This window comes from Topomyia yanbarensis, chromosome 3, assembly GCF_030247195.1.
Source record: "Topomyia yanbarensis strain Yona2022 chromosome 3, ASM3024719v1, whole genome shotgun sequence".
In the NCBI taxonomy this organism is placed as follows: domain Eukaryota; kingdom Metazoa; phylum Arthropoda; class Insecta; order Diptera; family Culicidae; genus Topomyia; species Topomyia yanbarensis.
In genome coordinates, this window is record NC_080672.1 from 83,623,725 (window position 1) to 83,645,214 (window position 21,490).

At 39.8% G+C, this 21,490-nt stretch overlaps 1 protein-coding gene across 3 annotated transcripts in view; it reads left to right on the forward strand.

The window, feature by feature from the left end:
* LOC131694205 (protein lines) overlaps positions 1-16,850 on the forward strand; it is a 35,668-nt gene extending 18,818 nt beyond the window's left edge. Inside the window, exons 3-4 of one of the 3 annotated variants that reach the window (XR_009306443.1) lie at positions 13,257-13,361; positions 13,422-16,850. The gene's annotated coding sequence lies outside the window, so the exon portion shown is untranslated. Of the gene's footprint in view, positions 1-590; positions 1,782-13,256 lie in introns of those variants that run through there. The other 2 variants (XM_058982703.1, XM_058982704.1) reach the window with 2 other exon arrangements.
* The last annotated feature ends 4,640 nt before the right edge of the window (positions 16,851-21,490 follow it).

Genomic DNA, 21,490 nt, shown 5'->3' on the forward strand with positions numbered 1-21,490 from the left:
TAAACCGTAATTGAAGATGGGTACAGTCTCTCTTTGTTGATGATATTCTGCAATTCGATCGATCCCTTCTTGTTCTTCTTGTTCTAGATATTTTCCGTCGGCCTATTTCCGCTGTGAGGCCAAACATCGACGCCAGAGGGGTGACTCTCACTATTTGGAAATCGAACCTGTAAAATTAAAGTTGACTTTACCCAAATCGTTTCCCAAAATTGCCCCAAAACACATATGGTTCTTAGAAGGAGGTAAAAAGAGGTGCACTCACCTTAATGATGTTGGCCGTCGTCATCATGTGACCCCGGGAATTGCTTGAGAGCTGTCTATTCCAGAACACCGTCACTGGTTTATTTATCCTAAGCGAATTAGTCATTCCTCACAAATACACAGCGCTCTTCCGCGACTAGATGGTTCGCCGACACAACATATTCGATCCGAGAAATTTCACAATAACCGCTCCGTTGCCGCAAATGAATCTGCTGTTTTGCCGTTGCATTGGTAGTGGCGGTTGTTTTCCCACCGTTTTCCACCCGCGCTGTGGTTGCTTTCCCGGGCAGTCTGAACAATTGAGGTCTGTAATACTGTCTTCTTTGCAGATCCGGATCCGCTGTACAGGTTTCGATCGCCTTGTTCGGAAACTTGATCACGTACTCGGTGGACCAAACCGGTTCTCCTCAGGATTTGGCCAGCCGCACCGGACTCTGGATGTTGCGATAGAACCGAAATGTCGTGGTGATTGTTGCTACTACGAGTGTTGCCGACCTGGGAAGAGCCGGACTGCACGGACTTTCCTCTCGGGACCGGGCCGACGTCGCCGAGGGATGATTATTGGATGCTCCCGAAAAGTTGTTGCCGTTTTGATCTTGATTTTACTGGCGAACTCGTTGGAACATAGCATCCGCACGGCAGCGTGGTTGGCTCTTATATTCACTGCCGGCGTTGACCCTTGCGCGGCACTATTTTATACTCACGCCTCGTGACGATGGGGATGTTTTATATATCTCCTGCCTATGATGGTACGGATGCGAGAGTGGTGTCTTCGGTGTTAACGGTATCGTAGATGTTCCCGGCGACTACTGACAACTCTACGGGCCTCCTTTTAAACCGTCCGTAGGATCAGCCCCCGTTTGCTCGTCCTCGCACTCTTTTATTGAACGCTCACCTCTCTACTGACTTTTTTTTCACGTTTTTTCCTTTTTTCTGCTTTTTTGACGTTTTAGCCTACGTCCGGTTTTTGTTGCCAGACAAATTTGTTTTTGTCAAGCGAGTGCTTTGCTTGCACACCTTCTTCTGTCGGGTATGCCGTGCACGCTTATCATAATTACCTCAATGAACCATAATTTAATTTTATAATTTAATTCAATATGCACATTATCTTAACCATTATGTGCAAACATAACATAACATTACCGAAGCGGATGAATTTTTCATGCATCGTAGCTAGTGATGCATGAAAAATTCTAAAACTTTTCCTTACAAAAAGTCGGTCAGAGACGGTGGATCGCTCAGGAGACTTGCACGAACAACAGGTTCAACAAGTACAAACATAACGCAAATCCTAAACTGCAAACCTCTACGCTTGCTAAATCTTCATCTCATCTAAACTAATCCAATCACACACCAGCGAGTTCTGGCAAAATTTGCGATCACCAACACCAACAAATCTTTGGTAAAATTGTCTCCGACTGAGTTTTTATTCATGCTTCTCTGTACCTCCCCCACTTCGGCTCAACAGGCAAATAATCATTACTAATTTTAACACTAAACTAGTAGGATTATAATTAAATTACGAGAAGTTACAATTAACAGTGATATTATTCTTAGTGTGGGAATTATAATTGCGCAGGAGAAGGGGTATTTAATTCCTAAACCGCCATGAGTCCGTAGCAAGGGTTTTACCGCGCCCAGAATCGCGTTTCTTTTGATTTTCATGACGGCCCCTGCTACAATTGAGTTCCCTCCGATCTTATGGATCTTGTTAGCACTGGATCTGACCACAGTTTGACACCAATCCAGGAAATGGTTATTTTGATTCCGCGAAGCGTATTGTATTGAGTGGCTTTTTTATTTTGTCGTAGCTGGTGTTGCTCATAGCTGGTTAACTTATCCGAATTTATTCGTTCCGTCAGCGTTTTGATTCATGAACTGTATCAGTTTCTCTCGCTCTGACAAACGGCTGACCCGCGGAGGCTTGCGTGTCGTAAACACTCGTACTTCGATTTCTCCCGTATCGAGAACGGCAAACGCTCGAACGTTTTGTAGGCAGCAGGAGTTGACAGATTGTGAGGAGGGTATGGTACTTGGCTTCGTCATGCTCGAAATCCCCGCTATGAGCGGTGTGTGTCCGTTGGAGATTCCGCTTCGCCACGGTCTGCTGTGCTCAATTGTTGTCCTGGTTTGCCCTGCTCCATCCGCTGCATGGTTTTGCTCGCTCCGAAAAATGCTCGCGCACTTGCGCCAGTGACTGAGGTCTATAACTTGGTTTGATGTGTCACCATGAAGCAGCTTACCTATGAGATTGATTTTTGCTATGTCTGCGGAGTCCAGAGGGGTCCGCCTTCGTCGACCTGCACCCCTGTGCAACGGCTCAAGGTTTTCCCGAGACTCGCTCCGAAAGTTCCGTCTCTAGTTTGCGGTTGCCTGCTTTCCTTCCTGTTGCGCTCGCGTGCTCGCTGGTCGATTTCTCTCGTTCCGAAATGGCGCGCCTGCTGTGGGCTTCTGCTTTCTCGAAATGCGTTTTCTCTCGAATCGCTAACGGCGTGCCTGCTGAAGGCGTCTTCTTCCGACGTGCGTTTTCTCCCGAATCGCTAACGGCGTGCCTGCTGGAGGCTTCTGCTTCTCGACGTGCGTTTTCTCTCGAATCGCTAACGGCGTGCCTGCTGAAGGCTTCTGCTTCTCGTTGGTGGAAGTTCTGTACCGTCCTTCACGTCACGACCGCTCCTTACTGCGACTGAGAGTTGTCATGGGCCTTGCTAGACAGCTCCTCGAATCCATTTGACGCTGGCTGGTGTGCCATGGTGGGGAGGTAGTTTGAAAAAAGTTATTGCTCACCATACCATGACAGGGCACGATTTGTCCCGATCGGCTAACGGTATTTTTGGAGCACATTGCTCATGGTTAGCAGGCTGAAACCCGCCGACATAGCTGAGTATAAGAAGTAGTGCTGAGTAGAAGCGTGCTTCAACATAACAACGTTCAGTCTCTTGTTTTATTCAATGAGGTACCAAAGGAATCAATTTGAAAATGGACTTATTGTCAGAAGCTCCATTTCGCAGATTAATTTTTTTAAAAAGTTGCTGTGTTACAGCACTGTTAAAGGTTTGGTTTCTCCTTAATATCTCAAATGCCAATATCTCCGTGTCACTCCTCATTGCTGAGTAATCCAAATTTGAATATTTGGTCGAAGCTATAATAGTTGACAAAAAAAGTACGGATATCGAATGCACATACATTTTGACAAAAAAATCAGTCAAATTTAGAATGCTTTTGAAAAATTTGGCTATTTTTCATCTTTTATGAAATTTCGGCAGTTGACTGTTTCCATTCATTGAATTTTTATTTAAAGGATGTCGATTTATAGTATGATGTACCTCCTGTCAAACTTATCCGAAATTTGAGGTAGAGTTCTGATTGATTTCCACCAAAATTCCGGCTCAAAAAAGGAACCGATTTTTTAGGTCGTATTGTGGCGAAAACTAGACAAGAAGTCCGGCTGATTTGATCAAAATGTTACTTGCGAAGATGTAGTATACAGTAGTAGTTGCATTGATATTGAGCTGTTTCTTTTTTTAGCGGGCTGATAGGACTACAGCTTATAGCTTAAGAGATCTCGGTTCGTCCCACGAGACAAAATTTGCAAAATCGGATGAATTAGCAACTGTCTGCCAAGTTAACACTGGTCCTCGGGAGGAGGACTAAATTTTGCGCCTGTTTGTCCCGAAGTGTGTAAGGTCAAGTCCTCTATTTTGCCTAGTCCAAGGTATCCTGCTCCTAACAACGCGTGCTAAATCGTCTGTGATGTGCTTAAAATGGTTGTACGACTTTCCCCCGAAAACCATTCCCCAGAAACTAAAACACCGAAGTTTTTTTCCCCAGAAAGAACCATTTTCCAGAATACCATTCCGTCGAAAGTACCAATTACCAGAAAACCTATTCTCGAAAAATGTTTTTGTCCAGAAAACCGTTACCCAGAATGAACAAATACCCAGCAGTTCATACCCCAGAAAAAACCATTTCCCAGAAATTGAGGTATTTTAACTGAAGATGACCTTTATTAGTATTAATATTCAGGTTTGGTTTTGTAATATAAGAGCTATTCATAAAACGGTATCTTTTAATGTTGTACCATCTTCTTGGTCGGCAATTAAAAAAAAGTGTTTGAAAGTTTTCTGGGCTTTGGTACTTTCTGGGAAACTGTTTTCTGGGAATTAGTACCTTCTGGAATATGTGTTTCTGGGGAAAAAGCTGCGGCATTTTTTCTTCTGGGGAATGGTTTCGGGGGAATGTTATACAATCGCTTAAAACTTCGCGTTGATTCCGCTTCTGTATTCTTCTTGATCTCCTCTCTCGGATCATTCGAATATTAAGTAAATCAGAGAGCGCTGTAAACCGCAATGTCCACGAATACTAAATTCCCTCTAGCTATTCAATTAGTTATTTTTTCTGTTCTAGTGTGTAATAATGATTGTTTAAATGGTTGTTGAATCAGATTGAATTATCATGTTGCAACACCGCACTATGCTTTTTTAATACAGTGGAAGAACACCTGTGTTGTTTCATCTCTATCTTTTAACAGGATTCGATTATGCCGGTCCTATCATTTTGCTGATGAAGGTATTTTAGGGTTTCACAAAAAGAATCTGCCCATAAAGGAAATAAGAAATATTCTCCGCTATTCCCCATAAAGTTTGCTCGAAGTGAATGTCCACCTGGTTCGACTCGAACAGACCACACCGACCCGAAAAGGCTGCTTATCATTTCTGGGAGTCGGTGTGATTGGTCGTGTTAAATAATCATTAGAACAAGTCTTGAATAATTAACTATCTCTTAGGTGCCCGTGTTGCACTCCTTTCCTGAAATAGCCTCATACCCAAGGACAAAAGAGTCGACAACTAGCAGGATCCATATGTTCCCCACCCAAGCGAATTGATCAACTTGCAAGTAGGAGCACATATCTACCAACCAGCTAAGAAGACTTCCGAACCAATAAGAATGGACCATGCCAGTCGAACGCCATAGGCCCAGTGTTATCTCGTACAGTTCCTGAAATTAGGTGTTTGTTAGTGCTACTTACAGATTTCATTTCAATGGTGGTAAGAAGTGTCTCATTCCCTCTTATACAACTCGCTTACCACTGCACATCTCTTCCGGCACTTCGACGCCGTCGAATGCGAATGAAAGCTCGGATATCTCAAGAGGGGTTTTTGGAAATATCGCTTTAATCTTTTTTGCATCCATTTTTTTACAGAATTCAAGTAACTCAGCGCTAACATTCTGAAGAGATAGAAATGATAAAGAAATAGAAGAATTGATCAGTGCTGTTTAAACGAGGGATTTGATTTTTGAAATAAAAACAAAAATGATGTGAAATTTCACTGTTTTGAAGCAGCATGGGTTGAGATTGCAATCTACAGTTCGCGTCGGATACAGCAAATAGTACAAATGAAGTCTTTCTTGCAGTTATATAACCAGGTTCCATGTGTTCTATCAAATTTCCCGAAGGTAATTGACCCGAATGATGTTCGCCCGAAAACCATTTACCAAAATGGACCATTAACCCGAATGCCATAAACCCGAATGGACCACTCGCCCGAATGTCATTAACCCGAATACCACATTCACTCAAGCATAATATAAAATCGGTAATTGTCTAGTTTAGAGACTTTAGTGAAAGAGGTCCGATTTTAATGCGGTTTTTTGCCAAAAGGGTGTATTTTAACCTAAATAAGCATAATCCGAGAGCAGAAATGTGAAATTTTTAACCAAAGTTTGATAAACTGAACAATAACAAGTGAGCTTATGCAGCGGAGCTAGTGTGATGCGGCTTGGCGGCATATCCGAGGCCAAGAATCCGAAGCGGCGCAAAGCCGTTGAGATTTCGTTGGACGAGGCGTTGATCCACCCGTCGCCGGAGTTATAAGCAAAATGCCTACCTTTTCTACCGCTGTAATTTTTCTGCCTACATTCTCATTTCTCTTTCGACATTGCTGTCCTTCGCTATTGCAGGACGCCCAGCTCTATGCGGCAGTCTGTAAGCAAAGCAGTAACATGACAAAAAAATACTGCCCCCAGTAAAGCCATCAGACGCGAGCGGTACAGCTTCTCTTTCCTTATTTTACACTTTTTAATATTCTTAATCTAATCAATATTTTCAATCAAAAACGACGTCAATGACTGCTGTTCGTATACGCCACGACCGGCATCAACGCTTTCGTGTGCGGGCCTCTCCCTTTGACTACACAGAGAAAAGTGTACAAAGCGAGAGAACGAACATTACTACGCCACACTCTCACCGAGCAGTCGGAGTACAGCAGCAAAACAAAAATGTATTCTACTGCTCTACGGGAAAATGTACTCGGTTTGGATACCGTTCTGGCAAGAACTGTAGTGATGTGTCGCTGTAGCGGGCTGTGCGGCTTGTGCAAATGTAAATATACCGAAAAAAATGTAGTTTACTGGTACCTTTGGCATCCCTGCCTGTGATCCTCTCGTTTGCCCGGTTTATTCAAACATAAGCTATAGCTAGTTTAAAGCTGACTGAGTGGCAGCAAAGTCGGACAGTGCACTAGAAAGCGATGTGACGTAGCCACATTAGTCAACCGAACACTGACTAATGTGGCTATGCCACATCGCTTTTAGGTGTACTGTCCGACGCCGCCGAGGTTCCGTTGCCAACGCCACAAATGCTCTTCAGGTGCAAAGTAAGGCATATAGCTCGCAGTTAACAGCTCGAGTGGTGGAATGTCGTGATAAACCGGACAAAATAATACGAAATCTTTCGGAAACATCATCAATCGAGGTAAATGTATATTAAGATGTTCTGTTAACAAATTGAATGAATTAAATTAATAATTATATCATGCATGGCGGAAACATATTTGGCATAACGTCGTTAGTGAATAGTAGCTCATAAAGGTTCTGTGGCAAAGCTAGTGTGATGCGGTTTTGCCACAATTACCGAAGTCGAGGAACCGAAGCGGAGATCCCGCTTCACCAAACCTGTGATCCATTGGTATCTATTGAAACATGATTCCTTCTTTAAATATGAGCAGTTCTTTGAGTTTGTATAACAAACCCTTGCAATCAAACTGGAGATCCACTCGTTTGGCCGGTTTACTCACACTTGGGGATTGATTCCTTCTTTTAAACATGAGCAGCTCTTTTCCCACAATTAGGGGTTGATTGCTTCTTTCAAACATGAAAAATGCTTGGATCTGCATGCCAAAAAAGTGTGCAAGGAAACTGTTGATCCACTCGTCTTCCCGGTTTACTCAGACATAAGGGTTGATTCCTTCTTTCAAAACAAGAGCAATTTTTTGAATCTATATACCAAATAGCTCTCTACATAATATTGGATTTCGAGACAGCTGTGATGAACGTTGCGAGAGGAGTTTTTTTCGGTGCTGCCCTTCACGGATGATTATTCCATCTAAACCAAAGTTTTTTTCAGAAAACTAAAACAACTTGGTCATCAGACGCAATATTCGGAAGCTCACCGAATACAACTCATTTACAAACAAGTTGTTGCCTTGGCTTTCTTGCCCCATCAATGTATTCCAATGGCACTAGAAGAATTGAGGAAAAGTTGTCCAAAGATTCTCGGCGATTTTTTGGATTACGTTAGTAAAAATTGTATTTTCGGTAGGAAGGAAGCTAAACAAAAAGTTTCTCGATGACCGCTTTTTCCCCCCGCTTCGTGGTCACTTTTTAAAAATGCATCGAAAAAGATTCCTAGGACCAGCGATAATGTGGAAGGCTGGCACAATAAATGGAACGGTTTGTTAAGTGTGTTGTAGCTTGAAGAGAAAAAAACCCTAGTACGGATGTTTTATGTACACAACAGGTGGTACCACCATAAAATTTGTATTTCAGCTTAAAAAATTAAATTTTTTTGATAAACATTTCGATGTTTTTCGGGTATATGGAATTCGGGCGAATGGCATTCGGGTGAATGTATTTCGGGTGTTCGTGGCATTCGGGTGAATGACATACGGGTTTATGTGACATTCGGGCAAATGTCATTCGGGTAAATGGCTTTCGGGCGAATGTGATAGAATCGGTTCCATAATGTGGTAAATTCTACCTGTTTACTGTTCATAATTTCCAGACAAAGTTGTACTTGTAACATTTAGAAACGGTCAGTGTTAAGTCAGACTGGACTAAGTAAAAATTTATTGATTTCGAGAAAAACGAGTTTAAAGTTTGAATCGCAGCATCCTTTACATAATTGGAAAATAATTTTTGTCATATTTCTTGCTTGCTTGCTTCATACATATTTCAAATCTGGTAAAAGCCGAACGTAGCTGAAGGAATTCTGTATCTAATGCTATCATTATCTCGTTTTTTGATGTTTTGCGACTTAGTCCGGTCTGACTTAACACCGACCAAACATTCAATAGAAATTTTATTCCAGATTTGACCGGTAGGTTCCAGTACGTTGGTAATAAGATCTCTCAAATAGCTTGCATTACGAATTACATTACATGCTGTGGAAAAGGCAAATGGAAATTGCAAAGTTATTTATGCTTGCGGGTCACCATCAGCGAGATAACTCAGTGTCATTGCCAAATGAATTTCTGGACTTAAAGCCCTCACACTACCCTTGGCAAGCTTTAGACGGACGAGACTTCTTATAATTAGACCTGTGCGCCGCCGCGCCACGCCGCCGCCGCCGGTAATTTTTAACGTACGCCGACGCCGAACGGTAGATCGGCGGCGCGCCGCCGATGCATTTTTCCCGCGCCGACAATTCGCGAGCTCTAAAATTATTGGTTCATAACTTTATCCACAAATCTAGGAACATTGTCTATGGACCGAATATACGACGTTAACTGATTCATGATTTATCACGTCTTGATAATTATTTGGTATTAGTGGTCGTCAATTGGATTACAAAATTAAAATAATCTTGATATTTTCTCTAAAACCACTACACGACACTCGCTATATAATTCAAAGATCCATTCTTGCTTCATCAACTGGTTATGATTGTGAGCATATAAGTTTCCATTCACCATTCGTGTGCGTGAAATGGTCCACAAATTAAAAAAAACTTCCACTTTCAAGATATATGTGCCTGAAATTTACGATTATGTGCCTGATCCTAATCTTTGCACCTAATCAATTTCACTGAAACGCAGTGTATTATTCATTGATTTTTTAACCGATTCTTAATTCCTAATATGCTACACACGATTCACCAGTCGAGCTCGTGAAACTGTTCATGATGTAATTCATGAAGTAATTAATTTTCCACATAATTTTATTATACTTACGTAAAAAATTACAAGGAACTCAGACTATTATTCATGGATTATTCGCTCTGCTTTTTGGTTTTGAAATTTCTATGTGAGCTATTGTGTACAACTGCTAGCAACCAGTCTCATAGGCACGAGCATTAGATACAGACATTACTAGGACCTGTAACCCTGTTATTCCTTTGTTAAAATTCAGAGAAATGTTCGGAATTAAATGAAACTGCGCTGAGCAAAATACATTACCTAACCACAATTCATGTCCGTGAAATAATTTAGAAAACTATAAGATATGTGGCTTTGTGTAAAAAATCCAACGGTAAGCTCAAGACCAAAATATCACGATAACACGACGAGAATTTACGAAAATCCTTGCACGTCGTTCAATTCTTGACTGTTTTAGTCAATAAAGATAATAAAAATCAATGTTTCATCGAGTTATGAATTAGAATCATAAAAATATTAAACATATTCAGACACAACCACCTACTAAACATTTGAGTATAATGTCATCTTTTTTTTGCGTGAACTAGTTTTGTGAAAACATAAAAATTATTTTCAATATGTGGTTTATTTAGAATTGATTGAATCGTTACCTATTTTAAAAAAAAATTCTCGAAGAATAGTTGAGCAAAGTGATCTTGACTTTTCGCGACGCTGGTGCACAGATGTGGCGATGCAGAGGGTAAGATTTCTAGTCTCATAAATTATGCATCGTATGATCTAGCCCCACTCAAGAAAGATTTTCAGTGATTTACACCAGCCCGGTATCACAGACAAATAAGACGTAACACGAGATGAATTTTCATCACTCGTAGAAAAAAGGTCGATTTCAACTACAAATCGGTGGCGTTAGTGAAGAGATTTTGACACAGAGCTAAATGCGTTACTTAGTTTCCGCACCCACCTGAAAACGTTACGGTCTTTTTAATCTAATGCAAACCAAAACAAACAATATGGGCCGGTAATGTGAAATTCATTCTTGTCGCAGTGCCCAAGGTGGGAGTTGTTCACAACTATTTCTCAAGTTACAACACGATGCCAATCGATGACTAAGCACATAACAGTATGTTAGTAATTTAATTGATTCGGTGTATCGAATGTATGCAATGGATTAGAATTTGTTGGTCCCCGGAACTGCTGGAGAAATTGGCGGGATGCAGGTGCTACGAAAACTAGAGATACGCTTAGGCCATTTTCAATCAGACTTGTTTAGTGATCAGTTTCAACCTAACAGGAGCTAACACGTTAAGTCGTGGAATGATTATGATTGATAGTAACTGTATATTTAGGTTTCGTCAGGGTGTAGAAATGTATGATTGCAGCACATCGAGCATACTTTGCACTCAAGATAGAAGCAGATCGTACGTTGTAAGAAAATGTAGTACCAGGGAATCGTATTCCTTATCATTGTGGCGATTTTGTACTTACAAGAAGTAAAAGTAAACACCAGCCTGGAAAATGAAGTAATGTGTCTACCTTGAAAGGTGTCCTTACACGATCATTAAAAGTGACATTTCTGCGCAGTAATACCAATAATAACGCCTCGTATTAGGGTACCTGATATCTGCGGGATTCTAAAAGAGTGATGGTAAACAACCCAGGGACAACTTGACAGATAGTGCTTGTTTCATATATGCACCACCGATTTGATGGTGGCGCTAGTATGCCTTCTCTGTACGAGTACCACCAACAACGAAACGAAAAAGTTTCAAGAGAAAAGCGTGTTTCGTTACGTGTGTTATGAACGCCGTCAATGCGGCTAGAACAACATTTAGAAAAAGCTTATTCCAAAATGTGAATAAAGAAAACTATTATTAGAGAATAAATTTATCCCTAACTGAAAACCATCAGCAAAGTTACATAAATCTTATTAATATTTAGCTGGAAGTCTGTTTTTAACAACCGGCTCTCTTCCTTCCTAAACATGTTTTGGATTTCTTGTTGTGTGAAGTTTGAAATCGTTAAATCATTGGTGCTCTTTATCTCGAGAATCGTAAATGAAAAACATTTTGGCCAATGAAAGTACGTTCACCACCAAGTTTAACAATTCGTTTTGAATAGAATTTGTGTTTTTATCAGAATTCTAGCAGCAAAAAAAAAATCGCCATATCACCCCCAAAATTTGCTTATGAATTCAATATATTGGAGCTGTCAATTGTCCCCGGGCTTACGGTAAAGATGACTAAATAGAAACAAAAAACAATGAAACGACAACAACAATTAATTTCCTCAAACAAAACAAAAAATTTTTTACCGTTGCTTAATTTCCCAAATATAGAACAATAAATAATTATTATGGGTCATTGAAATACAGTCGTTACTCTGCATTCTTCAAATTTGTCAATTGCAATCATTATTTCATGCGAAGTCGTAGTATGCGACATCGACAATTTTTCTATTTCGTTCTTCAAATTTTACAACTGTAAAAATAGTTCCACCTTTCATTTATTATCTTGCATTTGGCAAGCAGGGTGGGCACTATTGGAGCTTCAGTTGAAAAAAAATTCGATATGGTTGCGAGAATTACATTTTGTGCAATGTGTTCAACAGATGTCGCTAGTACATCGTGGGCGATGATTTTTTTAGATTTTCTTTAAGCTGTAACGTTTGTTTGTATGTATGAAGTCTGTTACAATAGAAACCGAAAATTTGGGAAAGGAATTGTACAGCCAAGAATTTTTTTTAGTTACATAGGCGTCAATATTCGTCACGCCGACACACGCCGGCGCGCCGCCGCCGGTAGGGTCCAACGGCGTGACGCCGCCAACGCCGCCGGCCAAAAATGTCGCTTACGCCGCCGCCGATTAAAAATGCATCGGCGCACACCTCTACTTATAATCTTTTGGGCTCATTCTGAAGTATTTGAAAAACAATTTTGGATCTTGTTACTATGTTTTAATTGCCGCAAGGTTCTACTGTATCGATTTTGTTGGCTATTTTCGGCAAATTTGAGACTAAGAGAAACGAAAGCAATGAAATTGAAAGACGGATAGGTATTCTAGAGTGAATCAGTTATAAACTTAGAACGGAAAACTAGAACTAGGCAGGCTCATATGGGCATGATCGAAAGGAAATGTGAAGAATTTTTTGCCTTCTGCAGAGTAGGAGTTGGGCGTTTCACCCAAGTCTACCGCATGGTCTATGGTAGAACATAACTCATCATGTTTTACCGCCGACGCCGGCCGTCGGCGGTAAAACATGATGATGAGTTATGTTCTACCATAGACCATGCGGTAGACTTGGGTGAAACGCCCAACTCCTACTCTGCAGAAGGCAAAAAATTCTTCACATTTCCTTTCGATCATGCCCATATGAGCCTGCCTAGTTCTAGTTTTCCGTTCTAAGTTTATAACTGATTCGCTCTAGAATACTTATCCGTCTTTCAATTTCATTGCTTTCGTTTCTCTTAGTCTCAAATTTGCCGAAAATAGCCAACAAAATCGATACAATTTTGGATCTTGTTTAAACAACCAACGCGAATCAACGACGACTATTTGCTATACCTAATACCTGATAATCAATCACGATATTGCTATCGCAAAATGGACCAAATTTGGTTTCAGTTGATTACTCCTCCAATGGTTCCAGTCCTATCTCGTTCACTCAGTATGAACATAGGTGATGTCTGCGTCTGATATCTCGCCAGGAAGTCTTCTCGAACCACACATATCCACTCTCTATCTCAACGAGGCCACGGTTGTCGTATGCAGATGACCTAAAAATCTTAAACAGAATAAAAAAACGAACGGATGCAATTTATTTGCAGCAGCAATTTAACATTTTCAGCGGATGGTGTGAAAAAAACCGACGATTCTGAATCCTGCGACATTTTTAGTGATATCTTTCTCTAGACAAAAATGACCCATTGTGATCGGCAGACCTTGTGCCCGGGTAATCTGCGTGAAGATTCTACGATTTTAGATACGAAACTTACAGCTAAATTCTTTACAGATGATTACTGCCTTCATAGTCTGTAGTGTTCTCTAGTGCGCTCCACGCTGGAGTATTGTTGGGAACCTGAATTACTTGAAGATCAGCGATCGAATTGAAGGCATTCAACGCAAATTTATACTGTATACTCTTCGACACCTTCCTAGGCGCGAAACTTTTCGCCTTCCAAGTTACAAAACCGGTGTCAACTCAAGTAGCTAGGTCTAGAACGTTCAACGGGATCCTTCTTCTGAGAGTACCACCGCTAATGTCTGCCATCGTGTATCGCACTTGTTCGACTTCAATCTGTCTTGGACAATATTAAGAAATCGATTCATGCAATTTTTTAAGTTATTGTTTTAAGTTTCCTTTATTGGGCCTGTTGTATGAGTTAAATAAATATGACAAATAAATATGGTAGCTCTTCTGACTCCGGGCTGTCCGCGGTCATTCGCTGGCTTGAGTACTACAGTTGCTTCGTTGCCGATTACCATGCAGCGCTGAGTATTCACGGTATGCAACAGTTTGGTCGTTGTAATGCTCGGCGAAATCTTGATGATATTCTTGATTCCTGAATCGTCTGCAAATAAATGGGGTGGAAGAATGCCTTCAGGTTGGTTCGGTGACTTCTTATGCCCTATCTACAAGGCCATACACTCGAGGCACGATTCTCAATACCTCCCACTATTCTGTTTAGCAGACTGCGCACGTTGGCTAATGCTTTTGTCGGCAAATACTAAAACAGTTTGCGAGAATCAATGGTCAATGATGGACTCACTCTTCATATGTCCGTGGATTTTAATGCAACGTTCGCTTCATGGAAACGAAACGAACTGGGCAGTAATGCAATAATGGTTGAACATGGCTTTTCCAGAAAACATTAAGCTAATTTCGTATGACATTGTATTGGTCAAAATCAGTCGTCAGAATAGCTGGACTCGTTTGTGATGTTAGATGGATTGAATGGGATTTGTCGTTCAACATAGCGCTAGAAGCTATGATACGATCTGGTGTGCAAAGAAATGTGTAAAAAATTGTAAAAATTGAGGCAATCATATGCGCAGCCGCAAGACGCTGAACAGTGGTTGATAGAATGGGGGTTCGAATGCTCATTTCGCATAAAGTGTGAGCGCCCAGAAAATATCTGTGTTTTCACCCAAACTAAACTAGAAGCCTCAAGCTTTCCAAAACAATTATCCATTTTTTCACCTTTATTTTTTACTTTAATCACGGTTTTACTATTATAATTATTTTTGGGGCTTCCGCGAATATGGACGACAGTAAAAACGTCTTACGATTTTCTGTTAAATCGGGGGGTCTAAATTATCCCCACGATCTGAATAGCTCCGGGTTCCCCTACGGATGGAAAAACTATTTTTTTTTTGAAGATCAGTGACTACAAAATACAAAAAAAAATCATGTGATTAAACTTGCGATGTCACCACTGCGAATTTGATACTGAACGCCCATTTGCTTTGAATTGTTTCTCATTGCCAATTATTGTCTGACTTTTCTTGGGGTAGGGTTCTTGTCCTTGGCTACAGCTTGTGCCATAGCAGAAGTGGTAAGATGCGTACTATCTCGTAGGTCCTTGTGTTATTGGCCTCTGCTTGCGAGCATGCGTGCAAAATTTAGAATCGAGATTTTCCCCGGATCAGAGCTGCAAATTTTCAACAGTTTGTTTTGAACTTGAAGGAGAAAAAATCCTCAAATCATGCCCTACTATGTTCAATTCGCAGTTGTTCGTTTCCATTATTCATTCAAACAGCCGACCTGCTCTATCATTTTCCATTCATTTTCAATTTCATTGACCCTGTGAATATCTCTCTACTGGGTATTGACTAGGTTTTTCAAGCAAAACTACTCTGAACATAGTTATTACTGTCCATGTAAGCTTGAAAACGCAAAACATGGCGACATATAACCTAAACTGGCCTCTACAGAGCAGATGACAGCTTTGGTTGGTGAATGAAAAAGCATCAATTTGAAATGAAGACGTACGATTCAGTTATGAAAATCCCGCCAACTTGAAACTGAATGATTGAGGGAGGCTTTGAATTTGAATCATGGTTGGGTTTGATTGAACTGAAAGTTGGCATTTGAAAATGAAAATTTGCACCACTGCCCCGGATTGACTGGAACCGAACCTAACCAAACCATTCACGCAACTACACTATCCAGCGAGAAACCCTTCGGGGTTAAGTCGTTCCCACTTGGAGTCTTTAACCGTCCAGAAGTCGCACAAATGGCTCACGCAGCTGCTCTAAGATGATTTCGCTGGATTTTCAGAGCAGCGTGCACTCAGTGCACTAGCGCGACTTCCGGAAGGTTAAGGGTCAAACAGAATGCTCCGTCACTGAATCAGTGTTTATGAAATTTTGGGCTGTAAAATCTGTCTAATCGTCGATTGCTTTCTGTAACGAGCGACACGGTGTTGTTTCGACAGTTTTGAAACATTTCGGGCTTAACGCTGCGTCAGTGACGGAGCGCTTTGTCTGACCCTTCAACTAAATAAACCGTGCAAACAACCAGTTTTCGCAAACAAATCCCAGTTCGATGTAGGGTAGTACTTCGTCTGTATTTGGTTACACAGAGAACAAAAACAATCAAAATATTCGATATTCATACAACAGCGACGAGAATGTTTTTTTTTATAGAAACGAATTTTAGTATTTATATTTTAGGCTAATACTTTCGGAAGAAATAAAACCATTTCGTATCAAAATTTTAAACTTTATATCCTGTGTCGTTATGTGGTTTCGATTTTAAATTTATATTACCTAAAACATAGAAAAAAAAAAAATAAACAGAAAAGCATCAGCAAGAATAACACACCAGTCGACAATATGCCACCTCGCCTTTGGCTTTAATGCATACCGAAAGCGGTGAGTGAATATGTGCCTTAACTAATCCGATCCTTCAGTAACGGTACAATGTACCTCCAGTTTTTTTTTCTTGTGGTCTAAAAACCCGAAAAGTTCCGTTCTGCAGACTGATTTTCTGATTCTCGTCCTATATTAGATAGTTAAATTACTGAACTTCCACTGACTGGTTGGTCCAGGTAGGTCTTGAGATGTTTTGTAAATGAAAAAAGTGTACAAAAAAGAAGGGTTTAACCATAAGAAGATAATACAATATAACAGTGCTAGTAGTTAGTAGTGCTCATAGCTCGGTAAAATAAAGTCAACTGTTCGCGTAAATGTTTTGTATAAATTGTAGTTTGGGGGGAAGACAACAATAATTTAATGTTAGTTTGTAAATTAGTTCATATGAAGAAGAAAGATTTTAATTTATGGTGACCGCCTAAAGATAATTTATATCGTTAAAAAGAGCGCATATTTGCGGAATATGTAATTTTAGATAGGTTTTATTTTGTGAACAGTAATTTATATTCAAAACAGTCCACCCTTTCTGTACAGTTGACTCACAATAAACTATTTAAAAAATTAATTGGTTGCAGTGTATTTGTTTTAATGTGGAATAGAATTGACAGAAATTTTTCTAGTGACTAACTGAAGCGAAAACAGGGCTAACCCGGGAAATACTCGGAAATATTATGTGACTGTTCTCATCTTTTCTCTGATAGCAAGAAAACGAGAAGGATAAAGGTGGAAGTAGAACTTGAAGGACGAAAAAACGACAACATAAAAACAGACAGCAGGTAAGTTAAAGTCACAAGTAGTTCGAATCGGCTGCGAGACAATCCGAAGCTCTTTACCACACTGGATCTAAAACATTAGTACCTAATTTAGTTTCAGTCGCCCAAACCCATTTTGGTATATGTAAGGACAGCCGAATACTCACAATCGCGATTGCGTCACAGCTGGGCAGTTGCATGTGATAATTTAGTTTGCAGTGGTCGGTTTAAGCCCTGATCAGCATGCAGCAGTATTGCTTCGTAAAGTGTAAGAGGTTTTTCGAACTCACTAGGCACGCTTTAAAAAATATATCGTTTGACGAAAAGTTTGTAGATTGCGCCAATAGTTGCAGTGCTCCGTTCGAGCCCAAGACCGGATCTTTTCTTTTATCCAACTTGTTGAAATTAGCAAAACAGGCTCAAGATCAACAAGGTCAATTTCTGCACCTGCTCTGGGCAATTTGTCGGATCATTCATTGTCAGTAATATCGCAAATTGATAGTATTGGCAATGCTTAGTTCTTTGATTTAAATTTTGCATGCAATCAATAGTTTGGACCGTCATTTGTCCGAGCTAAGAACTTTCATTGCAGCCTAACTATCGGAGCAATAGTTTATAATATTGTCGGGCAAACTCTGTTGAAGAACCGATTGTACACCGCACATAACCGTGGAGAATGGAATGCAATACAATAACTATCTAGCGAGTGACACTGTTCCAATCTCATTTCACAACAGTAAACACTAGCACCAGCACGTCCCTCCATCAGAGAGCCGTCAGTGTAACAGGCCAATTGAAATGTAAAGAAAACTACATGTGTGTGTAATATCGCTGGGAGCTGAATAATTTCCTCATCCCATGTAACCATTTGAGACCTCATTCGTGTATGACTGGTAGCAAGATCAACATGATTACTGTTCCAAAGATTAGTAACCTTCAGTCAATATGCACACGATAGTGCTTCTTGTTTAAGGTGTAGAGTGGTTTAATATTAAGAAGCGCCTCAAGAGCTGTCGTCGGAGTTGCCATGAACGCGGCGGTCAATGCCATGAGTAGCAGATGTTTGAGCTTTGACTGGATCGTCACCATCTCCCCTTGGTGTCTACTCCCTGGAAAACCAGAAAAAACCGGGAATTCTCAGGGAATTAAATTTTACCTAGATAAACCTGGAGTCCTTAGGGAATTTTGAAAGTTGAGTATTAGTATAAACTAATCTATCAATTGAACAGAACAATTTTTTCGAAAAACGAGAAAATGGAGATTTACAGATTCATACATTTCTTTAATCCGCTATCACTTAGCTTCGCTTGTATCGACTACTACGAATTACACATATTTAAAAAACTTTGATATGGGTTTTCTTCCCATATATAAATCATTCAATAGAATTGAAATAGTGGTTATCCCTTGCTTTTTGAAACAATTAGCGGGAGAGATGAACGTCATTATAAGTATCCGACCAACCTAATCAAAATTTTTTAACCAAATGGAACAAGTTTGCAATAACCACATGCAAATGCAATTTTAGTGTTCATATTTTAAGCTTCCGGCAGTCGCGCTAGTGCACTGAGTGCACGCTGCTCTGAAAATCTAGCGAAATCGTCTTAGGGCACCAGTGGCTGCTCGTTCAGTGGGCCATAAGCGCAACTTCCGGAGGGTTAATGAAATATTCGTTAGTTTTCCAGTTCATTCTGAATCTTTTGACATCCGTTAGAGTATCTTACGTACATTATTTACGGAGACAACGGCAAATGCTATTTAGGATCCCGCATAGATTCAAAGAAACAAATGCTAAAGATTTGAGGTTTGCATTTGGCGGTTTCAAGGAAAGTCTCTTTTGGGGTTTTGTTATTGGCATTTTGAATATGGAGAAGATTAAGCAAACCAGTACAATTATCTCTAAACTAATAATTTGCTAGAAACACAAATCTTTCACGGTAGGTCAATTTAACTGCGAATATTATAACGGATAATTGTTGAGGAATGTTCGGAATTGTTGAGGAATGTTCGATGTGACGAATTTTAGAATATTTCATGTTTTTCTATAACACATTTTTTCCGATTTTGATTTAATTTGAAGGAGGAAGTAAATCAATATTTTTGCATTAATATTTTTAGCTATTTCAAGTATTATCTAAAAAAACATATTTTAATTGTAACAGCAAACAATAATGCCAGCTGGGACACGTATATACACGAGAAACAAAAAGATCACTGTGCTTTTGAATATTCTTTCCCACTTGAAAGGTTTCGGAGGTTTGAGTCATTTCTAAATACTGCTAACTTTAAGCATATGCACAAATATGAATCTTTCAACGATTTGAACTGGTTGTCATATTACCTGTTTAAGCTTTCTACAAAATGAATATATAAAGTATATTGATTATTACGAGAATTTGTTAGTTCGATGAATTTTTTGAGAGGAACGAAGCACCATCGAACACAGTAAACTCAAATACATTTTATGCGTAACAATTTTTTATGTCGTGAAAATTGGAAATTCAAAAAAAAAACGCACAAATAGATATTTGAATCGATGTATTTTTGATCAAAAGGCATGGGAGTCAATATAGATCGGCGTTGGCGGCGTCACGCCGTTTGTAACTATCGGCGGCGGCGACGGCGCCATGGATCGACGCGTAAGTATTCAAAAAGAAATATTGCGAAGTTTTAAGTCTGAGTCTGTGTCATCTTGAAACGTGCCAGTTTTGATGAATCGTACGGCGTCGGCGTATGACAAAAAGTACCGGCGGTGGCGGCGTGGCGCGACGGCGTACATAGCTAGGCACAAACTAAGAAACCCACAAACTGGATAAGTTTTAAGTATTCATAAAAATCCGCATAAACTTGAAAAAATCACTTTAAAAATCGTATCAATTCAAAGATCCTCAAAATGAACTACAATAATTATCTAGATCAGTATATATCAGATAGTTTTTTATGGTCTTATGGAAATTCGTTTTAGCGTCACGCACCGTAGATTAAAGGAAAATTTTTATATACCCATTTGACTAAACCACTAAAAATATCTTAAAAATGCTTTTTGATTTCAATTCGTGTTTCTTTACTTCATCTGGACTGCTTTTGCTGATCGGTATTAGGCAGCCATTTTGTCCTAGCCAACATCTGCCTTTGTTAAAATCAAAACAACCCAATGCTATTGTACGGGCGACATGGGCCTAGAAGCTGCTAGGCCCATCATATGTTGACTACTGCCAAAGTATGTATATCTCCATAGCGCATGACAGGAGTGACACCCCCTGGTATTAGGCAATCCATTAGACGTTTGTTTGACAATTCAGCGGTGGATTCTGTCAACAAGTCTTCTCCCTCGAACAGAAAAACTCGTCCGACAAACGTCTTTTGTTATTCCGATTCGGTTGATGTTGGATCGAATCAACGATATTGTCGGACGTCGCACCCCTCGGAGTAAAGTCAAAAAAAGTAAACAAAAAATAATCCGCTGATCAGAAACGTCTCATGGATTGCCTAATATTATAAAGACAACAGCACACAGCAAAAAAAATCATGTAACTTTACGTCTTGCCAGTTGCACATAAAAGGAACGTCCCAATTTACATAAATTTACATTTTATTACATGTAAAAATGTGAGATGTTCAGCGTTTTCTAGGTCATTCAGTAGCTGAGTTTTACATCATAAGAATCACAATATTCAATTTTACATAGGGTGAAGTGCCTATTCTCACCATACTAAGGAGGGCGCCTCACTGATTCATTAATTACTCGGCCTACAAACAATGGAATACGCACAAATTGGCATCAACAGCTTTGCTTCGTTGTTAAGTACCAAGATAATAACATACGTGCGCTGAAAACAGTGAAATTCTCGTGTTTGAGCGAAACGAAAACACGAATCAAGTGCCCCTATTGTTGCGCTACCATTTGACTCAATGTGTTAAACAAAGATGGCAGACACTGCTCTAACCAACGGCTTCAAATGGGTAGCGTGATAATAGAAACATAGCGATAATGGGCTCATCACCCTATCATAGCATGTAAAATCCTATTATCGGACAGAAAAATACATCGCTGCGTTGTTTACGTCAAATGTAATTTTCATTTTTTCTAAGAGTATGAGTAATAAATATCAACTTGAGATTTCAATTTCATAGCTTTCTGCTATGACGTTCTGATCGGGTTGACTAACCAACCTGTAACTTCGTACCCAAAAGTCAGAAACGAATGAAATTCAATAATAGTTTGCTGTTAGATTTAAGGGTGTCTGCATTAATGAAATCGTAATTTAATCGTTTCCTGAATCTAAATTCAGCATATTGGGTGTACTCAATATCTTGGATATCTGAATTAACGATTCATTCATTTATTCTATAACTATTAAATTTCCGACCTGGTCATGCATTGAAGTTCGGATCCATCTTTGGGTAATTCTCTGTTCGGATCTCGGGGAGTTTCTAGGAGAATTAATACTTT